Source organism: Podarcis vaucheri (genome assembly GCF_965113315.1).
Source record: "Podarcis vaucheri genome assembly, chromosome: 14".
Classification (NCBI taxonomy): domain Eukaryota; kingdom Metazoa; phylum Chordata; class Lepidosauria; order Squamata; family Lacertidae; genus Podarcis; species Podarcis vaucheri.
In genome coordinates, this window is record NC_138752.1 from 51,533,107 (window position 1) to 51,556,637 (window position 23,531).

A 23,531-nucleotide genomic window follows, 5' to 3' on the forward strand; every position below is an offset into this window, starting at 1 on the left:
AATATCGTTAATTTAGTTTTTATGTGTGTGTATATATGTGTGGTGTGGCCACGATAACTCAAGAATGAACCAGTATTGGAACATAGGAGCATTGTAGCACAAGGATGAACTGGTTTCTTTTTGGACAGAAAACCACAAAGGGAAGTGGACTAAACTGGGGTTAAGGAAGAGGAACATCAGTTCCTCCAAACTTCTGTGATAATGTGTCTCTCTTCCAGGAGGTACTTTTGCCTTCCAGCTTTGCAGCTACAACCACTGGGGAAGAAAATGCCTGGAAGTGCCTTAAAGGAAAACAGTACGAGGAATGAAGTAATGACCAGTCCAAACATTTAGGCAGCAGCAAAGTTCAGCTGAGAGGTAATAGAGTGGTATGTGCTGGGAAATTGCCACGGGTCACTGGATGTTGAAAATATTCAAGAGAGTACAGGAGATGGGTACACCAGTACATGTTCTAGTGCTTCTGACTTTACAAGATGGTGCAGGCGTCGAGATCAGCAGAAGAGGCACTTCCTGTCCATCAGTGGGATGGTTTGTTGTATGGTGATGTGAGAAAGAGCCTTCTCTGTAGTGACACTCTGGCTTTGGAATTCTCTACTGTTAGTAGCATAGTTAGCCTCTACTTTGCTTAGTTTTCGGCAGCAAACGAAAATAAATCTGTTCATCAAGGCTTTTGATTAGACTCTCCAACGTTTCGAGAGTGGAGAGCATCATTTCTATTGCTGTATTTTCATTGCATTTGAAATACGTTTTATTGTTTCAAGTAGCTTTATTGATCACTTCTATTTTTAGCTGTATATTACCCATTATTTTCTAAACTGGCTTGTGATTTGTCTGAATGAAAGGAGATTTAGACATTCAACAAATAAATAAAAAAGAGTAACGAAAACACTGGTTTTTTTAAACACTGTTAAAGATATCAGCATTCTTAGATGGAGCCCAATGACTTTCAAAGTAGGAAATTTCATTCATTGCAGCTTTCCCTGCACAAATGCCAGTCAGCACCACATTCTGTTTTCCTTGCATCTTCCACCACTGAATCTGTGGCTTGGTTGCTAGACTACATCCTCCTTCATAACCACTATATATATATATTTTTGAAGTAGCCAGTACTATCCAAGACCAGCACCACACCTTGCCAGTCTTGACTGCTCCTACCATCAAGTAAAATAAGGCTACATGTACCACATCATGGCTCAGCCATATTTGTAGAGACAAGCAGTTCCCATAAGAAATTCTTTGCGTGGTCAGCAGATGAGCACCACTGGTCTCAGTTCCATACCAGTCAGAGAATCATAGAAATGTAGAGTTGGAAGAGACCCTGAGGGTCATGTAGTCCAACTCCTGCAAGGCAGGAATCTCAACTAAAGCATCCATGACAGATGGCCATTCAACCTCTGCCATAAAACCTCCAAGGAAGGAAAGTTCACCACCTCCCGAGGGAGTGTGTTCCACTGTCTAACACCTCATACCATCAAAAAGTTCTTCCTGATGTTTAGTTGGAATCTTTTTTATTGTAGCTTGAATCCATTGCTTTGGGTCTTGTGCTCAGGAGCAGGAGAAAACAAGCTTGCTTCATCTTCCATGTAACAGTCCTTTAGATATTTGAAGATGTCTATTATAGTCATCTTCATTATTTCCCCCCCAGATTTGGGAGCCACCTTTGATCCTAAACTACAACATGCAACCCTCTTGTATTTTTCTCTGTCAATGTCCATATTTTCCCACCTCTTTCCTCTATCATCTCCTCTCTATGCCTCTTAAACCCTCCTTCAATTAACCAACAAGGGGGGGGGGAATGGTACCAGTGTCCCTGATCATGAAAACCTAGTACTGACCTACCAACTGAAGGCCAATGCTCCAACTGCCTTGCTTGCTGGGTTCCTGCTATAGACTGGTAAGAACAGAGTTCAATCTGAGCACCTGAAAGGCAAGCTTTAGTTCACATTTAAATACATTTAGCCAGTACCAGAGTAAAGCAGGTGACAGCGAAGAAGTGCAGCAACGTACAGAGGAAGTCAGAAAACAGGACAATCTAGCAGAGAATGGAGAGCTGTTCAAGAGACCCTCTGTTGTGCTATAAAGACTAATGATAGACATGGGGAGCAATGAACGGAATGGCAGAAAACAGAGCCCCAGGGTTTTCTTTTTCTTGTGTGCCTATAAACTGGATGACTAAATTGTAAGAGTCCTTTACAAGTCCAATTAACTAATTAACAGATGCAGATGTCCTTTATTACCTGGCATTTTAAGATTAAATAAATGACAGAAGAGCATGTTCTGCTTATCAATAATTAAGCTCAGAAATTGCTCTGACCATTTAAGTCCATTATCTGTAGGTTTCTGATGGGAACCGTCTGATCAGCCAGATATGCTCAACACAACATTTGGAAAGCCAGTATGTCTCAGCGTTCCACATATGTGGGACAGTCATCTTAGGAAGGCTTGCTTGGTGCTTGATCTAGTATCTTTTCGGCACCAAGCAAAGACTGCTTTATTTACCCATGCCTTTCATTATGTCATCTGGCTTGTTTTCAACTGGCAAGCTTTTATTGTTTTCTGATGTACTCATAGTTTTATGGTGGTGTATTTTTCTGATATTCTGTTGTCAGTCTAGACTATTGTATTTATCAGTTTTTTAAGGTGTCCTGAGAGGGTTTTGTTTGTTTTTTAGCTGAGGAGTACTAATGCATTTTTTAATAACTACATAAATAAATAAATACCAACTGTTTTCTCCCTCTTTGAACTTCTGGATGATAATAATAATGGAACAGGGGTATTCAAAAGCATAATTCCATTCATCTGGGATCCATATTGATCCCCCCATAAACTGAAATTCTGTCCGCATGATCAACACTCAAAATTTCAAGGATGCATATCTGAACGTGTGGGGTGAAGGGATCCATAATATTACATTGAAACTTGAGACAAGGCACGTGTCCTTCCAAAGCACATTAGAAAATAGTAGTAGCAGTAATTTATTATTTACATGCCAGTCATCTGACTGGGTTAGGGTTATTCCTATACTACCTGGCAGTGGCGTAGCATGGGTTGCAAGCGCCCGGTGCCACATGAAGAGGGGTAGGAGAGGGGAAGGAAACGGATGGCTTACGCATGCACATTCAACTGCCTAATGGCATCTACATCACACAGGAGATCACAGACACAGAGATTTTAAAAAGTCGTTCCATTGTCTGGAGAGGTCACTTCCTGGTTTGCATGGAGAAGCCATTTTCAATGGAGACCAGTACCGAGTGTTGAATTTTTGTGCCTCCTAACAATTTTGTGGGACCCCCCCCCCCATGTTATGTCATTACTTCCTGGTTACAGAGGAGTCATATTGGTGACAAAAGAGAACAACACTTTCCCTTGCTACTCATATGCTTTGCTATTTAAGATAAAATAGCTGTTTTTCTGTTTCCTTTTAGTAGACAATGGGGGGCTAGCTTCCTTTTCAAATCCCTATCAAGACCCAATAGTGTCATCAGAGGTAATGAAATAAAATCACAACTAATTAAATTTGGCTCCATGATTACTTCAGAAAGGACCATGTAAAGAGAAAGCAAATGAAAGCACCTTCAACAAAGCAGCACATGGTATGCCAGGAAATTGTGGGGAAAGGGAAGAAGATTTTTTGGCACAGAAAAAAGCGAGCTGTGCACAAATACAACAACAGAGAAATCAAGGACTTGTGAAAAGCAACAGATAAGCAATCAGCCCTGTCTGATTTCTTAGGCACTGGACTCTGTTTCAGGCTTTCGTAGTGCAACTGGCTGAATGCACCACTGTAGTTTAAGGAAAGCCATGAAACTTCAATGTTCAGTGTATCTTCATTGCCATCCTAATGACTCATTCTACATAGTGCTAGATTTAAAGCCACTGGAGTCAGTACTAAAATTGTTAACTTGTTTGGGGCCAACAACCAGCTTTCTACATCGCAGACTCTCCTTTCCATGGCTCACCTTCAGTTTCCTAATGAGCAAAACAGAATCTACACTGACAGAACTGCAAGCATGATGGTCAACACTGCTGACACATGAAAACCAACTAGCATTCAAACTGTTGGGAAGTTACATCATCCAAGGAACTCTGTAATTAGCAAAAGTTCATTGCTACCTTTAGAACCGTTCCCCAAGCATCCAGGGAGTGAAGATTTAAGAAAACATATTTTGAACATACTCGCCATTTTAATGCAGTGGTGAAAATATGTCTTTTATAAGCACTTCCTATTAATATATTATTTCCAAACACTTTTTACCTGTCCATAAGAGTGCATTGCTAACTAAAAGCAACCGTAGCTGGCAAACCAACTGGAGCTGGGAAACAGCACTCCCAGCCATGTGGCCACCTGAGCCTCCAATGGCAAGGTTGAACCCAAGGGTACACCCAAGCTGATAGAACTGATTCTTTAAAGGGTGTGCAACCTCGTCTAGAACACGTGATCTCCCCATCTCCTGGATGTGAGAACTTGAGTCATCTAACAAGTCTGCCTTCTCAGGATTCAGCTTCAATTTACTGGCCCGCATTCAACCAAGCACCAACCTCACCCTGAAAGTCATTTGCCTGTAACTAAGCAATCTCTTTTGTTCGATTTCAACTGTCATGCTGGCTCCTCTCTTCCCATCCCCAAGGCAGAAGAATGACTGGAAGTGGAGAGGGGAGAGTCAGTGACAGAGTACCATGCAGTTAATGATTATTACCAAGACCTGCTACAGTTCTTTTAACCACTAGCTTAGGCAAATAAAAGGGAACAGAGAACAACTATTGTAATTCATGTTGCCCTAGGCCTCCCTATGCCTGCGTTGTTGTTTTTCCTGAAATGAAACAAAATTCATATTCTGAATGTAAAGGCATGGGGACTGGAGAACAGAAGGGAAACACAACCCCAGCTTCTGCTACCAGGCTAAGGACCCCAGGGCCACTAGGAGGCTACCCTCAACCCTATAAAATTAAGGCAATCGGGAGACCAGCCTGGCCCCACCCTTCAGCCAGAGAAGAAGAAGCTGCAAGGAGCTTGCTTCTTTCTCTCTACCTGGGAGGACACTCCACTCTACCTGCTGATTGCCCCGGGGACTGCAGGAGCAAGCAAGGGGAAAGGCCACTCTGGGGTCAGACTCCATACATTGGCTGGACGAACAGGAGTCATCCCTTGCCATTTAAGAAAGAACAGCAGAAAAGGAAGATCAGTCTGACCCCAGCAAGATATGAATGCCCTCCAATAGATCACTTTGAAGAGTTCCTCTCCCTTTTCCTGGTGTCTCTCGTCTTTTTAGTCTGGGAAATAGATGGCAGGGCCTCTCTCTACCCGCCCCCCCTCTCTTTTATGGATGTGAGCCATTTTGGGAGACAATAATTGTCTGGAAAGCGGGATTAAAGGTAAAGTGAATGAATGAATTAATAATTAAATAAACAGAATAGAAAATGCTCCTCTTTATTTCCATCCCCTTGGTTACCTTTTGCCTCACAATAAAATGTGTTTGTGAGAGCCTATGGAAGGAAGGGTCTGAACATTCATCGCAATACAGGTTAGTGTATCAAAAAGCCTCTGGAAGAGGCATAAGCATTTTGGCAGACCAGAAGGAACCCAGCACAGTTCTACTGAGGAAGCTAAGTAGTTCTTTGTTTCTTTGTTAAAGGTATATCCTGCCTTTCCATCAAATGCTGCTCAATACAGATCCAGGCCCACCTGAATGGAAAACGTAGTCGCCCCAACTTCTTCAGCAGAATAGCAAGGTGCTAAGTGAAAATAATGACAAATGCAGCAAAGCAGTGCCTTTAACTCTGAACCTGTTTCCTCTACGCAATGTCCAGCTTTCAGAAGCAGGCTCAAGAAACCAATAAGAGAGATTCCCAGAGGCAAGGCGAAAATTTATCCCACAGCAAAAATCCATGCCTAAGCACACAGAAGCAGCACTGCTTGCATTTAAAAGCAATGGCTGTTTTATTCTTGGACAAACTATTCAATAGCCAAGCAGATCCATGATGTTTATGTGCCCACAGATCATGTGTTGGAAGTTGGGTACAACTCAGCTTGCAGAAGAGGGGCTTGCATGGGTTAAGACAGATAGAGTGAGGGACATCCACAATCCCAGACTAGCCCTGTACTTGTAACCTATCAACTTACCTCCCTGACTCCTCATTGTTTAGACAGATAGGTCTTAAATTGTATCCTGTTTATCTCCTCCTCCTCCTACTTCTCTTTCAGATCATCTTTGACGATCCTTTGAGGGAATAAAGAGCAAGCAAGGTCGCCATGTTCTTCTCTAGACTAGCTAGTTAGGCTAGAACTAGAAACAAGTTATGTATTTCCCACAATAAAAAACTTTGTTATTTTATTACCTATGGGCATCTCTCTGTGTGTTTCATTGCAACAGGTAAAGTCTAATCCCAAACCAAGATTCACTTAAACACTGCTCAGTCACAGGTTTCAATAGGTAATTGAACCTGTTATCCCAATATCACGTTCTCCACTCCAACATTTCAAAACTTCCCTGTATAGTTTATTGACAGATCATCAGAATAGCACAATGCACCAACCTAAAGAGGGGTTGAACAAGGGTATCCAGTCTCCAGGACCTTACCTCCAGTGAAGGCGCTGCTTCCCCATTCTATATACCAAAGTGGTCAATTTTATTGAGTATAGCCAAAGGCCTTTACAATGGACAGCAGAGAATAAAAGGAAAACTTTCCTCTAAGATCATACAACGTAGCCTGTAGCAGTTTACAACATAAAAAGAAATTTACAACATTAAATTTTAAAATTGGAGTGCATTCACATAGCTGGAATGGAGCATCTTGGCTGCAAATCTGGCTACCTGGTGTGTCATATATAGATGTATATCTGTTAAGAGTTCACCTGTCACTATATACAGAAGTGAAGTGGACTGGCAAAGGATTCGTACTTCAACACTGCTGATGGGCAAGCATCCCCCACTGCACAAGAGACAACAGACAAGTTTAGGAGGACCAGGACAGGCATATATTGATCACTCCTTCAACAGAGAGAAATAGATGAGATGCCTAGGAGGGACAAGACAGTTGCCACTGCTGCCTTTGTCATCAGCTGCCTTGAAGTAGTCCCTTCATACTCACATGACACCAACACAATGGTTCAGCAGGAGGCCAGAAAGGATATGTCTTAGGAGAAAGGGCACCCTTAAGGCTGAAGTTCTAGCCAGGATAGGGAGTCAGCTGATGTCCCAGCTTTAATACTCCCAACCTGACACTACAAGTCAGTCTTGACACACCAGGCCCTATAAAACACTGGTAGCCAAGACAGCTCATCCCTATGATTTCAGATGCCTTCCCCACACCTGTCCTATCTGGTGCCTGACTCATAGGCGCCGACTCCATGGGGCTTGAGGGGGCTCGAGCCCCCTCAAAAATTTTTTTGGGGAGGCTCAGCCCCCCCAATAATCTCGGGCGGGCGCCCTTCCAGCAGAGTGCCGCCGCCATCCCCCGCCTCCTCCTCACCTGCTCCTTCGCCAGCCAGCCAGCCGCGCGCCCTAATCGGAGGCACTGCCGGAAATCCCGCGAGAACAGGGGAATCCCGACTGGCCACACCTCCCAGCCAGCCAATCGGCTGGCTGGGGGGCGTGGCTTGCCCTATTTAGGGCCGGAGCCACTTTATTTGCATATTCATGAGCTTATTTATTATTCATGAGCTTTCCCGGGGCCCCCCCCCCCAATATTTTTTCTAAGTCCGCGTCCCTGGCCTGACTCCAACCTGTCCTTGACTAAGTCCATTGCTTCTGGTTCTTCTGATCACCATCTACCCACACCAAAACTGGATCCTAGCTGCAGACTGCCTTGGAAATGACCAAGGAGTGACACTTAAGTTTTAATTGACTTTCTCTTGCAACTGATTGTATCAGGGATGGCTAACCTGTGACCATCCAGAAGATGTCATCATCTCTACCCACTAGCCATGATAGTTGGGGCTTATGGAAGTTGGAGTCCAAAACATCTGGAGGGCTGCAGGTTAGCCAACACTGAATTAAATAAAGTGTGAATGCTGCTAAGCTTTTCTTGATACTTTGAAGGAAGTGTGCAGCAGCTTACAAATAAATAAAAGCTAGCTCTCATTGCTAAAAGGAAGTCCCATCTTTATTTAGCACCCTATGGTAGAATTGCAAGAGATTAAAAATTGTATTTTAAAAAAGTAAGTGATGTATCTTTAAATCTCAGGCCCAACAATTAATCAACTCAACCTTTAGCTGATTCCCAGACCAGTTAAAATGATTAAAGCTTGCAGTCCTCACAGAAAAAGACAGATAACTACTAAAGTTTTCAGCCAAATTCAAATTCAGAATGATTGAAATTGTTTCCCCAAAGCAGCTGCAAGTTGGCTGCATTCGTGTGTTTGTTTTGAGCACATAAAATGACAAAAAAAAGATTGAAAACAGTACATATGCTTATAGAGGTCACGGCAGCAGTCACATGGGAACCATACAACTCTCTGTGTCTCAACTTTTCTCTGATTAAAATATCAATCTAATTGTTGGATTTATGTAGCTTCCCTCGTTTAATATGGAAATCAGTCTCCAGCATCCCACAGCTAAAAGGACGTGTTACTCCGTTTACTTGATTAGTCTGGGAATTGCTGGTCCTGCTGTCACCATGTTTACACTTTTAGTGACAACTTTGCATATCAGATTCACATAATGCACTGTCATTGCTTTGCTTGTCAAATACAAACTCTTTAAATACAGTCCTTGCTTCAGCCTCCTTGCCTGGCTCCGGTTTCAAGGCAAACCCTGTTTTGTAGCTCTTTGTAATATTCAGTCAAGTTCTTGTTTAATTAAATAGACAAATTAGCTGCAAAAGCAAGTGCTTCATAGGCCAGAAACCCAGAAAGATAAAAAGTTAAACTTTGCACTTGAGTGGTTTCTTGCAACAGGATTACTTGCCTAAACCCATAGCACTTTAGTTCCCACTCAAAACACGTGCGGCCACTTCTTTCTCCACCTTCAGATCCTTGTTCAAATTCTCTCTCACACTCACACCCCGACCCACAACTGTAACCAAACCTAATAAACTGAACCAGCATTTGTCCTTTGCTACCTTTTCATTTCCCTAATAGCACAATACAAATCACAGACATGTCACGGGGTCATATCAAATGCATCTCTGTGCTGTTTGACCCATGATAACGTATTACACTTGCAATTCACCACTGGATGGTGTCATCGTCGAGCAATGAAACCTGCACCTGGGAACCAAGCCATAGTGGTACTTTTGAATAAGGATACATTAAGGGCACAGTACTAGTAACCTAGGTTTTCAGTCTTTCAGCTGCTGACTTAATGCACATAAGATTTCCATTGAAATAAGTTGCTTGGGAATTGCAGCCTTAGGGTGTTACTGAAGATCATGGATGCATACAAATTTCAGCTCTTGCTAACTGTGTTTAACTGGAAATTGAAAATTCAAGGAGCTGAAGACCAAATGTGAGTTGAGTAAACTTTTTTGCTGATCAGCTGTGTTGCTACCCTGGATCTGGGTGGTGTATATTCAATAACCCTAGGACTTTACCTTCCCTGGTTAAAAATTTATACCCTCTCAGTTTTATTAAAATCTGAATGTCCCATCACCTCCTTGACATTAGCAGACCAAAACATGCCCCCTCCATAACTCAACATACCCAACCTCCCCCCTCCCACACAGGGCCTCACTAATAGGTTTCTACCAGGCACCGCTGTTCACTGAGACATGAAGCTTTGATTTACAGAGGAAACAATACACTGACAACATGCTGAGCAAAGATCTGAGGCTCTTCCTCACCCCCCCACCCCCCATGCCACACGCACATCAGAGTGCTCTGCCATGCTGGCAGGCCGGTTTTTCTAATGTCAGGGAATTTGTGTCGGCTTGAATTTGAGACATCAGCACAAGTCTTTCTTCTCCTTCCTGCTGATGAATGAAAGAGCATTTTCAATTGTGTACAATCCAACAGCCCTTATGGCACTTCGCACCTAATCAAAGGCTGCGCCTGTGATGCAAACAGCTTTAACCAGCAGCTCGTACTGCAATCCTACAGGGTATGAAGGACAGCTGGGGAGAGCACGGCATGTCTCACCCCTAAGGGGGCCTGGGCAGCACTGAAGAAAGCTCCATCAGGGAGGTCCAGAACTCTGCACAGTAACACAAAGGCAGAAGATGAACACCAGTGTTCGTGCGCTGCCTTAAATCCATACAGGTCCATTCTGGACTCTGCTAAGAGTCTTACCATCTGCATAGTTTGGGGAAGTTTTTCATGTTTGATGTTTTATCATGTTTTTAATATTCTGTTGGGAGCTGCCAAGAGTGGCTGGGGAAACTCAGCCAGATGGGTGGGGTATCAATAATAAATTATTAATCATCATCATCATCTATGGGAGGGACAGAGAGCCTGCTCCAGATGCAGAAGACCCCAGGTTCAAAACTTTTTAAATTTTGTTTTTAGTAAAGATTTTCTTATGTTACAAAACAACGAAAACTACATATAGCATCTCCATTGTCAATTCATAGTCTTTTTCACAGTTCGTTTACGTTCAGTATGAGACACTATTGCCATAGACATCATGCAGTTGGGGAGAAAGAGAGGGAGGGAGGGAAGGAGGGAGGGAGGGAGGGAGGGAGGGGTAATGGTCTTCTGTTCTATTGCACTGTGTTTGTGTAGGGGTTTATTCCAGCATCACATGGATAGGTTGGTTGCAGTGTGCTTTGCTTGTATGTGTGTTGGGTCAGATTAGCCATATTGATTCAATACTTTTTTGGGGGCGGGGGAGAGTAAGTCATTGTCTTGTTGTGCTATATATGTGAAAAAGGGGAGCCACACTAGGGTGAAGGCATCCTCCTTTGCTTGGCCCAGTGCTAGTTTAAGTATGTTGGTTAACTATTCTAGTAGAGTGATTTCCCATTCATTTAAGTACCAGTGGTCTATGTTCATTTCTGTTCACTTCCAGTGTCTAGTTATGACGTTTCTGGCAGTTGAGAGTAAATGACTTATGAGTTCCTTGTCATGTGTGTTGTTGTCCTGGAATATATTTAATAGGGCTAGTCATGGAGTTGCTTCTATCACCCAGGTTCAAAACTTTGACCTCCACCTCAGAAAGGATCTTTGGTAGCAGGCCTAGGAAAGGCCTTTGCTAGAGACCTTGGGGAGCTGCAACCCAATTTGAGAATAAGGCAAGGGGCTAGATGGATCAAAGGTTTGACTCTGCATAAAGCAATTTTATATGAGCACATTGCCATCTCCTTGTTCAGGAGCGGGAAGAAGCAAGGCTGCAGTCTACCAGCAGGCAACTGGCCAATTCTGGGTAGGGATTCCTATTTAAAAAATCCTGGTCTAAGTGACTTGACCCAGCATGGCATTTAGCTCCTTAAGTGAGGAACCCTTAAAATAGATTATTCACATCCTTCCTGTTGAAAAATACTACATACTGTTGTTCTGTAACACCGTGCTGGACCACAGGGATCCTTGTTTGTTTGGTTAAACAAGGCAGACCATGCAAGACCATCAGCCTATCTCTGTCCGAATCTTACTGTGTGTTATGAGATAATGAAGCTGCCAGATCCCCAGCAACTGGGAAGTGCAAAATAAGGAACTCCTCTTCAGTAGAGTCTTTCAACATGAGCAGAAGGGGCTTTCAGGTCCCTTTACTGCTCATTATGCTTTCTCTCCTTGAAGGCAGAACTGCCTCTGGCTATGGAGAGATGGATGGCACAACTTCAGGAGTCCAAAGGGACTGGCATGACAGCTAAAGAGAACATTTCTCTCTTCCGTCCGTGTCTCTTCTAACCCACCCTGCTCCCCAAACACAGGCACACTTTCAACTACTGTCATAATTTGGGAGCCAGGAACAAAAGTCCTCCCTCAGTCCCTGGCCCCAGGGGAACTTAAACGTTCAAAAACATTTAATGGCCTTGTTCCTATTCTGCATATTTTTACAGGGCTGCCAAGCCTGTTTGTGTTCCCTCCGTCTCCCATTTCTTTCCTTGGCAACTCTTATTACCCATAAGTTTCCTTGCCTTTCCAGCTCTCATGCCTTCCCCTTTCAAAGGTGTTGGCCAAAGCTGTGCCACCACTACAAAAGCCACAATCCCCTTTTCTTTACAGAAGAGCCTGCCAAATAAATTAGAAGCCATATCTCATGACTTGGGGACTTTGCAGATCCTAGTGGAGCACACGGGATGGAGACAAGCTACTTCCTTGGAGAGAGAACCACCAGTACCTTGTCTATGGACTTTCCAGGTGGAAAATACAGCCAGCTCCCTGCAATGCCTTTGGCTCTCTAGCCTCATAGACGCCAAAGGCTTTTAAAGCAGCCAGCTAGCTCTTCCAGGAAGGCACAGCCTACCACACTTCAGGCCTTGTTGGCACACATACATAAAGCTTCAGTTGGCTCCCACTCCCTACAGAGGCAACGTCTCTTGTAAATGCCTTCATAAGACCCCTCCAAACAATCCATGGTTTTGTATGATCCCTGCTCAACTGTTATCTCTGTGCCAAGTATCCTATGCCCTGTTCTGTGGATGCTTGAGAGTCAGAGTCTCCAATCTGAACTTAAGCTCTCTGCACCAGGGACTTGTGCACTACCACTCCCCTTGCATGACCGAGAGATGGACTTTGCTAGTCTTTACCTTCAGTTTCACATAGGCCCAGTTGAGTATTGCTTATAAATCAGAGATTGCTTAAACAAGCCAGCTTCATAAACCGTGGTTTGAAGTTGGCTTGTTTGGAAGCTGACCAAAGATTGTTTGAATCTGTACCAAAGTCCTGCTCCTGGCTGCCCAGAAGGAACAGAGGGGGCAGGAGAGCATGCAAGTCTCTGGTTCCTTTCTCTTCCAAGTGCTAAACCATGGTTTACCATTTCATGCAAACTGGAACAGTTTTGTTTCTTTTGTTTGCATAGTTCCCAAGTTTGGATGTAACAGGAAACAGTGGTTTATTCTAAACAAAACACAGGGATTTTTTTTGTTCCCTCAGGTTTTAAGAGGAAGAGAGGGGAATGTGTGAGCCCAAGGTTCACCATGGCATAGTCTCATAACGGTAAGCCATGACTTCCCATTATGTATGAATTAAGCTCCTATGTGGTCTTGAGCAAGCCATAACCCCCTCAGCCCCGTAATTACAATTTTGGGTAACATCACTGACCTGTCTTACATAACTGCTGTGATTAGGCACATTGATGATGGGTGGTTGCCCCCTACAGATCCATTGAGCTCCACCAGATCACGCTTTCTCAAGGCCTCAATTACCGTATTTTTTGCACCATAACACTCACTTTTTTCCTCCTAGAAAGTAAGGGGAAATATCTGTGCGTGTTATGGAGGAAATGCCTACGGGTGGCATGCCTACGGATTTTCCTCCTCTAAAAACTACGTGCGTGTTATGGTCGGGTGCGTGTTATAGAGCGAAAAATACGGTATTTGATTGCATTTAGGTACACAGATCACTCTCTGTTGCTTGTGCTCTCACCATCGCCACCTGTTTAAGTTCTTTTTGTTGCCCCTCCCCCAAACCTACCTTTTTCTGGCAAAGTGGCTGCTTTTTCCAGAGTCATAAAGTCCTGTTTATTTTTAATTATTACATTCATCCTTGCCATAGAGTGCCCAGAGAGATTGTGAGATGTGTTTTTTAAAGCAAATAAAGCATAAGAATTCACAAAGAATGCATGGTGCGCTGTACTGTGCTTCAGGGAATGGTAAAGCTGTACTGAAAAAGGACATCTGAAGAGTAACATCTACCCTTTTAATATAGGTAGAGTTTAACTTTTTCTTCCTTGTTTTGCTTCTCACACAGTCATGAATCATAGAGAGGAACAAAAATCTATAGATCCTTTGCTCTTGATGGAAGGATAAGTGCACTAGGTAGCCTTTGATTATTGCCAACCATTATATATTCTCTTTATACAAAATCACCTCTGGCTCTGTGGACAGTAGATGGAAGCAATACCCCCGTCACTTTGACTTAATGGTGACACTATTTATGAAGGCACTAACCTCTTCAAAGACAAGGCACCTTTTGCAAGACACTGCCCTCCCAAGTCCACACTTTTAAAGAGAAAAAAATGCCAGATCCTGTTCTTCCATTGGGTAACTCAAATTAAATACTTACATAATAGCAAATGTAATACTCATCAGACAGAAATACCTGTGGTTGTAAGTGGCTTTAAAGCAGAACCTTACATTAGATGCTTAAGAACATATCAACATAAGAAAAGCCTGCTGGAAAGGCCAATGGCCCATCTAGTCCAGCTGTTCTCACAGTGACCAATCAGGTGCTTGGGGGGAACCAGGAGACAGGACCCGAACACAATAGCACTCTCCCCTCCTGTGGCTTCAAGCAACTGCTACTCGGAAGCATTACAGTGGTACCTTGGTTTACAACCATAATCCGTTCCAGAGGCCTGGTTGTAAACCAAAACAGGTTGTAACCCAAGTCGCGCTTTCGCCAAGAGGCCTCCCCCCAAAAAAAGGGACACGCACTTCCTGGTTTGATGTGGTTGTAATCCAAAACGGTTGTAATCCAAAGTGGTTGCAAACCAAGGTACCACTGTACTGCCTCTGACCACGGACGCAGAGCATAGCCATCATGGCTAGTAACCTTGGTAGCCTCATCCTCCCTGCTTATGTATCCATGTGCATATTGAGGAATCTACAGAATGAGCACACAATGGCTTTGACCTTGGAGAGTAAGCTTTGGATGATATTTTACCCCTTTCTAGCAATATCGCTGCTACTAATAATATTCATCTCCATTCCCTGTATGAGTCAGAGTCCATAACAAAAGACTTCATTATAAAATTAAAACATAAAAGCAAAACAATGATATAACTGCTTGTAATTATAGAAAAAGCCGTATCATAGAAAATTCTACAGCAGGCATCCCCAAACTCAGGACTCCAGATGTTTTGGGACTACAACTCCTATCATCCCTAGCTAACAGGACCAGTGGTCATGGATGATGGGAATTGTAGTCCCAAAACATCTGGAGGGCCATGTTTGGGGGTGCCTGTTCTACAGTGATGGGTTTTTTGTTTTAAAAGATACAACAAGCAAAATGAAATCCTATATGGCAGGGCTGGAGAATCATGGCTGCATTAGCATCCTGTAGGCACCTTCCAGGAGCTGAATGCCGGTGATAGGAAGGTGTTTGGAGCTCCGAGGTGACCTCCTCTGGGCGCAAGACTGGGCGATATGTAGGGAGGTCCTGGGCTGCCCAGAAGACAAGGCCCCCCTGTTGACCTCGCTAATGTAGTCCAAAGGAAAGCAGAGCAATACACATTTGGCATCATCTTAGTTGCAGGAGTTGCTGGAAGGAGGCATACAAGACACCATCCAACTCCACTCCAGATTTGTGTAGGGTTTGCTCCTTAGCCTTTTCTTCTCCCAAAAATATTCTGCAAGTCAGTGGGTATAGATAGTTCCTCAGAGTTTACTCCCAAAGCCTTTCTCATGAATGAGTATAGCTGCAAGGCTGTGCAGGTTGGGATTTAGAGGTTTCCTTCTCCTATGTGGGCTACCCTTCCAGGCTGATGAGCCTCATTTGCCCCTCATTTCCCTCTACAGCTCATGCAGAAACTGCCTTCTTGACCACTGGATCCACTCTTGGTCTGATTTGCTCAATCCTCCGAGGCCTGCCTTTGCATGCAGCGGAAGTCCCTAACTCAGCAAGGGATTGAGATCCATCATTTACTTTCACTCTCACCCTCACCTGGCCAGCTGAAACCATTCCTAAGGCAAAAAGAAAGAAACAGTAGGCTGCAGCACTCCAGGATTTCTGTACATACATGCACAGTATCTCCATCTTTTATCCTAACAAGCAAAACATACTATTACAGTTCAAGAAGCACTCAAGGAGTGCATACAGCAGGCCTTGCAAAAGAGGCTGAGGTCTAGTGGAAGGGGGCATGGCCAAGGGAGAGTCCCAAGGGTCAAGCAGAAAGAGCCAGAGGGCCTCATTTGGTGATAAATAGAGGACGCACATAGGTCTCTTGTTCTCCCAAATATCCTGTCTCATTACCTGTGTGGTGCGCAAGGGAAAATGGGGTTCCACTGAGTGCAACTGAGGGTCTTCTGCAAGAACAACTCTAGCGTGAGTGGCTCATGCACCATGTGTGAACATTTCTCCCCTTGCACTGATTGCAGAGAAAGTATGAGAAACCAGCCATGAACATTCTTAATGCCACCCAAAGCCCTTTCTAGCACACTCATTTAATAGCACTTGCGCACAGCCTCATGAGCAGAGCGGGCGGGCAGGCTGGACAGTGACTAATTTTACTGTCTCTGGCTTGTCACTTCAACAAGATTAGATTATTTTAATGTTAATTCATTACCCAATTTAATTCCAATTAATAATCTCTATTACAAGGGTTTACCATGGCAGCGATCACGAGTAAATTTTCTGCTTAAGTTCTGTTCAGACTAAACGTCTAAATTCATGACAAAGCTGTCAGTTCACTTTGCAATTGATAGTTTTAAAGAAAAAGATTTGAGGCTTTCAGACAATGCTCAAATCACACTGTAGCTACAGAACGGGCTGGTTGCTCTGTTCATTATTATGTGTTCTAAAAACACAGTATCACATTTCTACAAGACTCATTTAGGTTTAAGAAGCCCATGTAAATAAAAGTATGTACTACCTCTTAAACTATTTGTCGCCTATCATAAAACATTGATGTGTGACTTATGTAATTAAAAAGCAAACATCAAGTTTAACAATAAAACAATACCCCCTCCCCCCCAAAAAACCCCGCACAGGCACACAGAAACAGCAACAGGCATGATTATCATAATCTCTCAAAAGCCTGAGAGAAGAGGTATGTCTTAATCTGGGGCTGAAAGGATGTTAATATTGGCATTAGGGAGGCTCTTGCTGGGGAGTAAAGGAGCTGCCATTCAGCACTCCAGATTATCAACAGCAGTTGGACCTAAATGATAATGAAGTTTCAAGCACACATATTCAGCTAGAGGGAAGGAAAAATGCCTAGAGGTATGTGTGTGCGTTCAAGAATCAAGTGGTCTATACATTTTGTTAAATAATAAAAAAAAAATGAAGGAAACATCGGTATCAGAGTTCAGCATTTGCTGCCACCAGGTTCACATTCTGGGGGTGCCTATGGAATAACCCAGTCAGAACACACAGGAAAGCTCACACAGTCCTAGGTATCAGTCAAAAAGGCACAGTTAGCTTTGAATTCATAAACAAGCAAATAGTCCAGTTAACGTCGGATGCCCAACAAAAAATGGGAAGCCTATGGGGAAAAGTTATCAAGAAATGGGCACAGTTTGACATTTCCAAGAAGCAGCAGTGGCAATGGGAATACTGGAATTCTCTAACTTGTATGATGATGGTATCAAATTTGGCCAGCCAGCAGCTGAATTCTTTGCAAATCAAGGAAAGATGTGCAAGCTTATCTCTGCTTTTTCCTGTGTCCTTAGCCATTACCCAGTTCATATTATGAGTGGGCCTCATTCTCTTGAATGAGGGAAGCTAACCTTGCCAACAAAGGTCCGTATAGTTAAAGCTATGGTTTTCCCAGAAGTGATGTATGGAAGTGAGAGCTGGACCATAAAGAAGGCTGATCGCTGAAGAATTGATGCTTTTGAATTATGGTGCTGGAGGAGACTCTTGAGAGTCTCATGGACTGCAAGAAGATCAAACCTATCCATTCTGAAGGAAATCAGCCCTGAGTGCTCACTGGAAGGACAGATCCTGAAGCTGAGGCTCCAATACTCTGGCTACCTCATGAGAAGAGAAGACTCCCTGGAAAAGACCCTAATGTTGGGAAAGATGGAGGGCACAAGGAGAAGGGGACGACAGAGGACGAGATGGTAGGACAGTGTTCTCGAAGCTACAAACATGAGTCTGACCAAACTGCGGGAGGCAGTGGAAGACAGGAGTGCCTGGTGTGCTTTGGTCCATGGGGTCACAAAGAGTCGGACACGACTAAACAACAACAACAACAAAAAACCTTGCTCTCACAATGCCGTGACTTCCCAAGACAACGTGAGGCTTTGTCTAAGCCCCTCTTGGCTGTTGGGCAAGTGCAGAGGTTTAGTTCAGGCACACCTGCTCTGGGGTCTTTGTGTGGGAAAGACAAATCTGCAACATCCGAAGTACCTGGGAATGGAGGTGGGTGGGGAAAGAATATCAGATTACTCTTGAATGAAGCATCTTAAGGAGTTGAGTCAATCACCCCTAACCACCACAGAAACATATTCGCTCACTCCCACACATCGACACAAGACTGACACAGCTGAAAGACATGAGTAATATATACTTCCAAAGGGTTTGCCTTGCTTTCACTCCTTGTCATTTCCTGACAGGAATTAATTGTCAAGATTGATCTGCAGTGCAACAGACCTATTCACTAGTGACTATGATTAAACAAGAATTCTATAAGGGGTTGTACTAAGGCAGCCAAAAATAAAATAATCGGAATTATTTAAGTTGGCATGAGAAACAGTTTAAAAGCATGTGAGGTACAGAGTGAAATACAGGAAATTGAGACTAAGAGTAAAGAACACACACACCCCTTCTTGCATTTCAAACTGTTATCTGTCTGGAACCAATAACGTCAGCTACTTCTTCACTTCAGAGTCCAGACACACTTGATGGGTGCAGTGAATTATGATTTATTAGATATTTCTGTAAAGCAATGGATAGATAATGATCCCTTTTTTAAATTTAATATTCATAGTTATGATTAATGTATGTATTATGAACAGTAGCCCTGGAAAGAAAATCTTCTAATTGTTTTTAATTAGAATATATATAATTATTCAATAAAGTTTCTTTTGAAAATGGAAAAAAACTTGTCACAAACTGCTTATCTGAACTTTTGTTTAAAGGACAAGAGAATTGCGAAGAGCTATTCATCACATAACAACCTGACTTTGGCCAATGCTGTTTCACAGGCCAGGTTTAATAATTGAGTCCAAATCTCTGGAGCATTGCAGCCCATTCTGAATAATGGAGCCACTGCAGCTCTGCCCCATTAATAAGCACAGGACCATCTTGTTTGCCATTTTCACACCACAAAACGGGGAAAGGGGGAGGACCAGTGTTCATAAGGCACACCGTTCAAAATGCTTCTTCTCAATAACCATGTCACCCGTTTTAATAGAGACTATTACAAAGCAAATGAGAGAAAAGCACCACTGAATTCCATGGCAAGTTGCCAAGATCACGATACAGCCTCCACTGGCTGTGCTCAAAGAGATTTAGAGTCCAGCGTAACCTTGATTTTTAATGGAGTCGCATTTAATGAGCTTTAGCACCCATCATAAAAATTTCCTTATTACCTCGCCCACAAGTTAGAACCACCATCAGCGGGCACATGGTGCTTTCTTGTCTGCTCAGAAGGTTTAATGGCAGCCAACACATTATCATCAAAGCCATCAGCAGCAGCAGCATCTTTAATGTTTGCCTGATTATTTTTCGTTCCTGTAATTATAATCCACTGAACCTTAAATTTAAACAGCTATGGATCACAACCAGCTTCCTGGCTGGCTATGGTACACCCATACTTCTAGCCCTGAGAAGATGGGGCAGCTCAGTACATAATGCCTAGGAAGGGTAAGCCACCTCCTTTTAACCCACCCAAATACTTTGAAGGTATCCCTAAATTCCAAGGCTCACATCACACACCCACACACCCACCCACCCACACACACACACACCCCTGTATCAAACCAAATGCTTCATCTAGCCCAATTTCCCACAATGGCTGGCTAGATGTCTCCCAGAAGTCCATAAGCAGGGCATAACGGCAATGACCTACCCAGGCTGAACTGCAGAAAGCAAAAATAATAACAAGAATTGGGGGGAACCTTTGACATGAGCTATTCAGACAACCACCTGTGCTCCCTCCAAATATTTGGGAATCTAGTGGAATTTGTCGGTCCAGTGCATAACAGGCCTAGAGCCATCCCTTGTTTGAGACATGCTACAAAAAGTCGATCACATGGCACAAACTTTTAGAGAGGTCAGGACAAGCCAGATACATGGCTGAAGGAAAATTGGAGGAAATGACAACAATGAATGATGAATCAGAAGGCTCAGACATTCAGAGGGAATGGAATCGTAAGAGCAGATTACACCCCAGGGTGTCATTGGGACAGTCACAGGCGAAAGCTCACTGCAGTGTTCTTTCTATGACTGATACGAGGCAGTAACCAGTTCCTCAAGCACTAGGTGGAGGGGGCTCTGAACAGTTCAAGCCCTGCATATGTGCATTTCGAGGACTTGGAGTACATTTGCATCTGACTCATAATGTGCTTAAAGGTAAAGGTAAAGGTACCCCTGCCCGTACGGGCCAGTCTTGACGACTGCTGCTTAATTAAAAGTGAACTTGCATTGCCCTTGATTGTCCCATGACCATAAGCTGCATTAGCGTGGAATCCACTCTTGCCACACTCTTTACATCACAGAGAAATCCACACTTGCATATGCCCATTACAGTGGGAGCTTCACAAAGACAGAAGCTCATGCTGCAGATCTGTGGCTATGTAGAAGGCCCCATTTCAACAATGAAAGACTCCAGTAAGAAGAAAAAATGTGGATGCTGGATCAGACCAAAGGCAAATTAGTCAAGCATTCTGTTCTCCCAGAGGCCAATAAGATGCACAGATGGGGAGCCCACAAGTAGGACTTCAGCACAATGGCACTCCCCCAAACTGTGTTCCCCCAGAAACTGGTACTTGGAGGTATGCTGTCTCTGACGCTGGAGGTAGTACATAGCCGTTATGACTAGAAACCATTGATAATGTTATTATCCAAGCAGGTAGAAGACAGGATTGCTTGGGTCAGCTTTTTTGCCAAGTGTTCTAGATAATGATGGAGGAAGCCTTAACAGTTCAGGAATACAATACCTCAAGGACCGCCTCTCTCCATATATAAACCAACCTACACCCTGCGATCATCATCTGAGGCCCTTCTTTGGGTGCATCCCCCATGAGAGGTCTGGAGGGTGGCAACCCAGGAACGGGCCTTTTCTGTGGTGGCTCCCTGTTTGCGGAATGCTTTCCCCGGGATGCTTGCCTGGCACCTTTATTACATAGCTTTAGATGTTAGGCAAAAAGGTTCCTCTTCAACCAGATGTTTGGCTGATTAACATTCTATAGCCTTTTAAATTTGTTTGTGGGAAAGGAGTTATCGCTTTGTTTTTGTTTTATTATGTGTTTAGCATTTTCATTTTGTACTTTTATGTTACGAACTGCCCTGTGATCTTCAGATGAAGGGCGGCACACAAATTTTAAATAAATAAATAAATGCTGAGTCCACGCAGAATTTCTGCCTCATTATGTTACAAGTTTAACAAACTATCTAAATTGTTTAGTTAGTTTGTTTAGAACAGCAATCTAAATTGTGCAATATAGGTTTCCACTGGTGCCTAAGGTTGTGCAAAACAGGACAGTGCCTAAAATGATGCCCAGATATTGTCAATGCCAGTACTAAAGGTCACTTGAGGGCTAAATCAAATTCCACTCGTCACCAGCCCACAGTAAATCCAAAGCACAAACAAGCCCTTTGGGTCATGAACACATTAAGACATGCTAGATAAAACACACGGCCACACTTAGAAATGAATTAAAGAGAGGAATTCAGCAATAAATTACAGTACAAGTGACCCAGCTGCTCAGTTTGCTAGGCAGGGACAGCCTTGGAGAGCAGGACCCCCCCACCCCCGCAAATGATTGAAAATGTTGACCTGGACCATTTGCTCTTTTTTGAGGAGGAGGAATCACTCTGAGGTTGGGGGAGGCCCTCCGTGAGTCACAGGAAAACAATAAATTTGCCTTTTAAGTAAAGCTAGATAAATTGGTCTATCATCTCTTCCTCCTAGCTACCACTCCACTACCTCCAACTGGCCAACTGAAGCAAATGCTGATGATGGGGACCTTTGGAACCGATTTACCCCCCCAACCCCCAAAAAAGCTATTAAAAGAAAAGGTTTATTGTCTGCTCTTAGGATTGTTCATATAATTAAGACTCAGAGACTTTCATCACAGGGTTGTTATCCTGATATGCCTTGTCTGCACTGAGCAGGGTCTGGAGCATTCCAGCTGCAGCCAACTATCTTGGTTCATTCACAAATCACTTTGCTTATCTATCTAAGGAACTCCAAATTCCACCTGCCAGAGATTAACTAGCCTACACTTGTTTACACAATCCCTCCCTCCTGGATGAGAAGCGACCCGATATGTATCAAGGATGGTTGGGCCATTTTTCAACGACTAAAATGAACTCAGAGATTGCAGTTCTTGCAAAAACAAGGTTCTTGTTAGCACAGCACAGAAATATATGTTGTCTCTGTAAGCAACATCCATCCACCATGTTCCTTTTATTGCTGCTGCATGCCTGAACCCTCTTAGCACTGCATAAACCTTGTCCCCAACTTGTAGTCAGAGACAACACACACACACACACACACACAGTTCATGAAGGACACTGACAAACTGGAACGTGTCCAGAGGAGGGCAACCAAAATGGTCAAAGGCCTGGAAACGATGCCTTATGAGGAACGGCTAAGGGAGCTGGGCATGTTTAGCCTGGAGAAGAGGAGGTTAAGGGGTGATATGATAGCCATGTTCAAATATATAAAAGGATGTCACATAGAGGAGGGAGAAAGGTTGTTTTCTGCTGCTCCAGAGAAGCGGACACGGAGCAATGGATCCAAACTACAAGAAAGAAGATTCCACCTAAACATTAGGAAGAACTTCCTGACAGTAAGAGCTGTTGGACAGTGGAATTTGCTGCCAAGGAGTGTGGTGGAGTCTCCTACTTTGGAGGTCTTTAAGCAGAGGCTTGACAACCATATGTCAGGAGTGATCTGATGGTGTTTCCTGCTTGGCAGGGGGTTGGACTCGATGGCCCTTGTGGTCTCTTCCAACTCTATGATTCTATGATTCTACACACACCCCTGCTCTGACAAGGCCTATCAGCAACACCTCAGTCTTCCCCTACACTGACCACCCCAACCCTGGCGGAAGAATTCTGCAAGGCTCAGAAGTCTGCTCACTACTTTGTGTTGTTTTGTTTGGTACTGACAAAGGTGTTATCCTATTTGGATTTTGTGCTCCACAATGGAGCACAATGAGAAGCTCAGTTCAGCTACAACTCTGTGTGCATCTTAAAACTGTGTATATATTTTGGCTGTGCTCTGAGCAATGAATGGGGTGCCACTGCAGAGGAAGCAACGATGGAGCATCTGGATGAAGACAACATAGGTGCAAGCTTAATGTGTCCTCAGAACCTTTGTCACATCTAATGCAAGCCTATGTTCAGATTTGGCCTTGAAGGTTTTCTGCAGCACGCGTCTTCCACTGGGAACTGGGTTGGGTCAAAGTTTACATTTCTGGGGAAATATCACCTCCTTTCCCCATAAGGGACTCCTCAGTTATATGGCCAGAGACTCCTGCTGAACTCACTCTACTGTGCAATAACCCCTGTGGTGAGCCATGCAACTGTCTCCAGATTAAAAGGTAAAGGTAAAGGTACCCCTGCCCGTACGGGCCATTCTTGACAGACTCTAGGGTTGTGC

General features: G+C 43.6%; 1 protein-coding gene across 2 annotated transcripts in view; it reads right to left on the bottom strand.

The window, feature by feature from the left end:
• Window positions 1-23,531, bottom strand: part of MAD1L1 (mitotic arrest deficient 1 like 1) — a 464,454-nt gene that overhangs the window by 152,496 nt on the left and 288,427 nt on the right. The window lies entirely within an intron of this gene.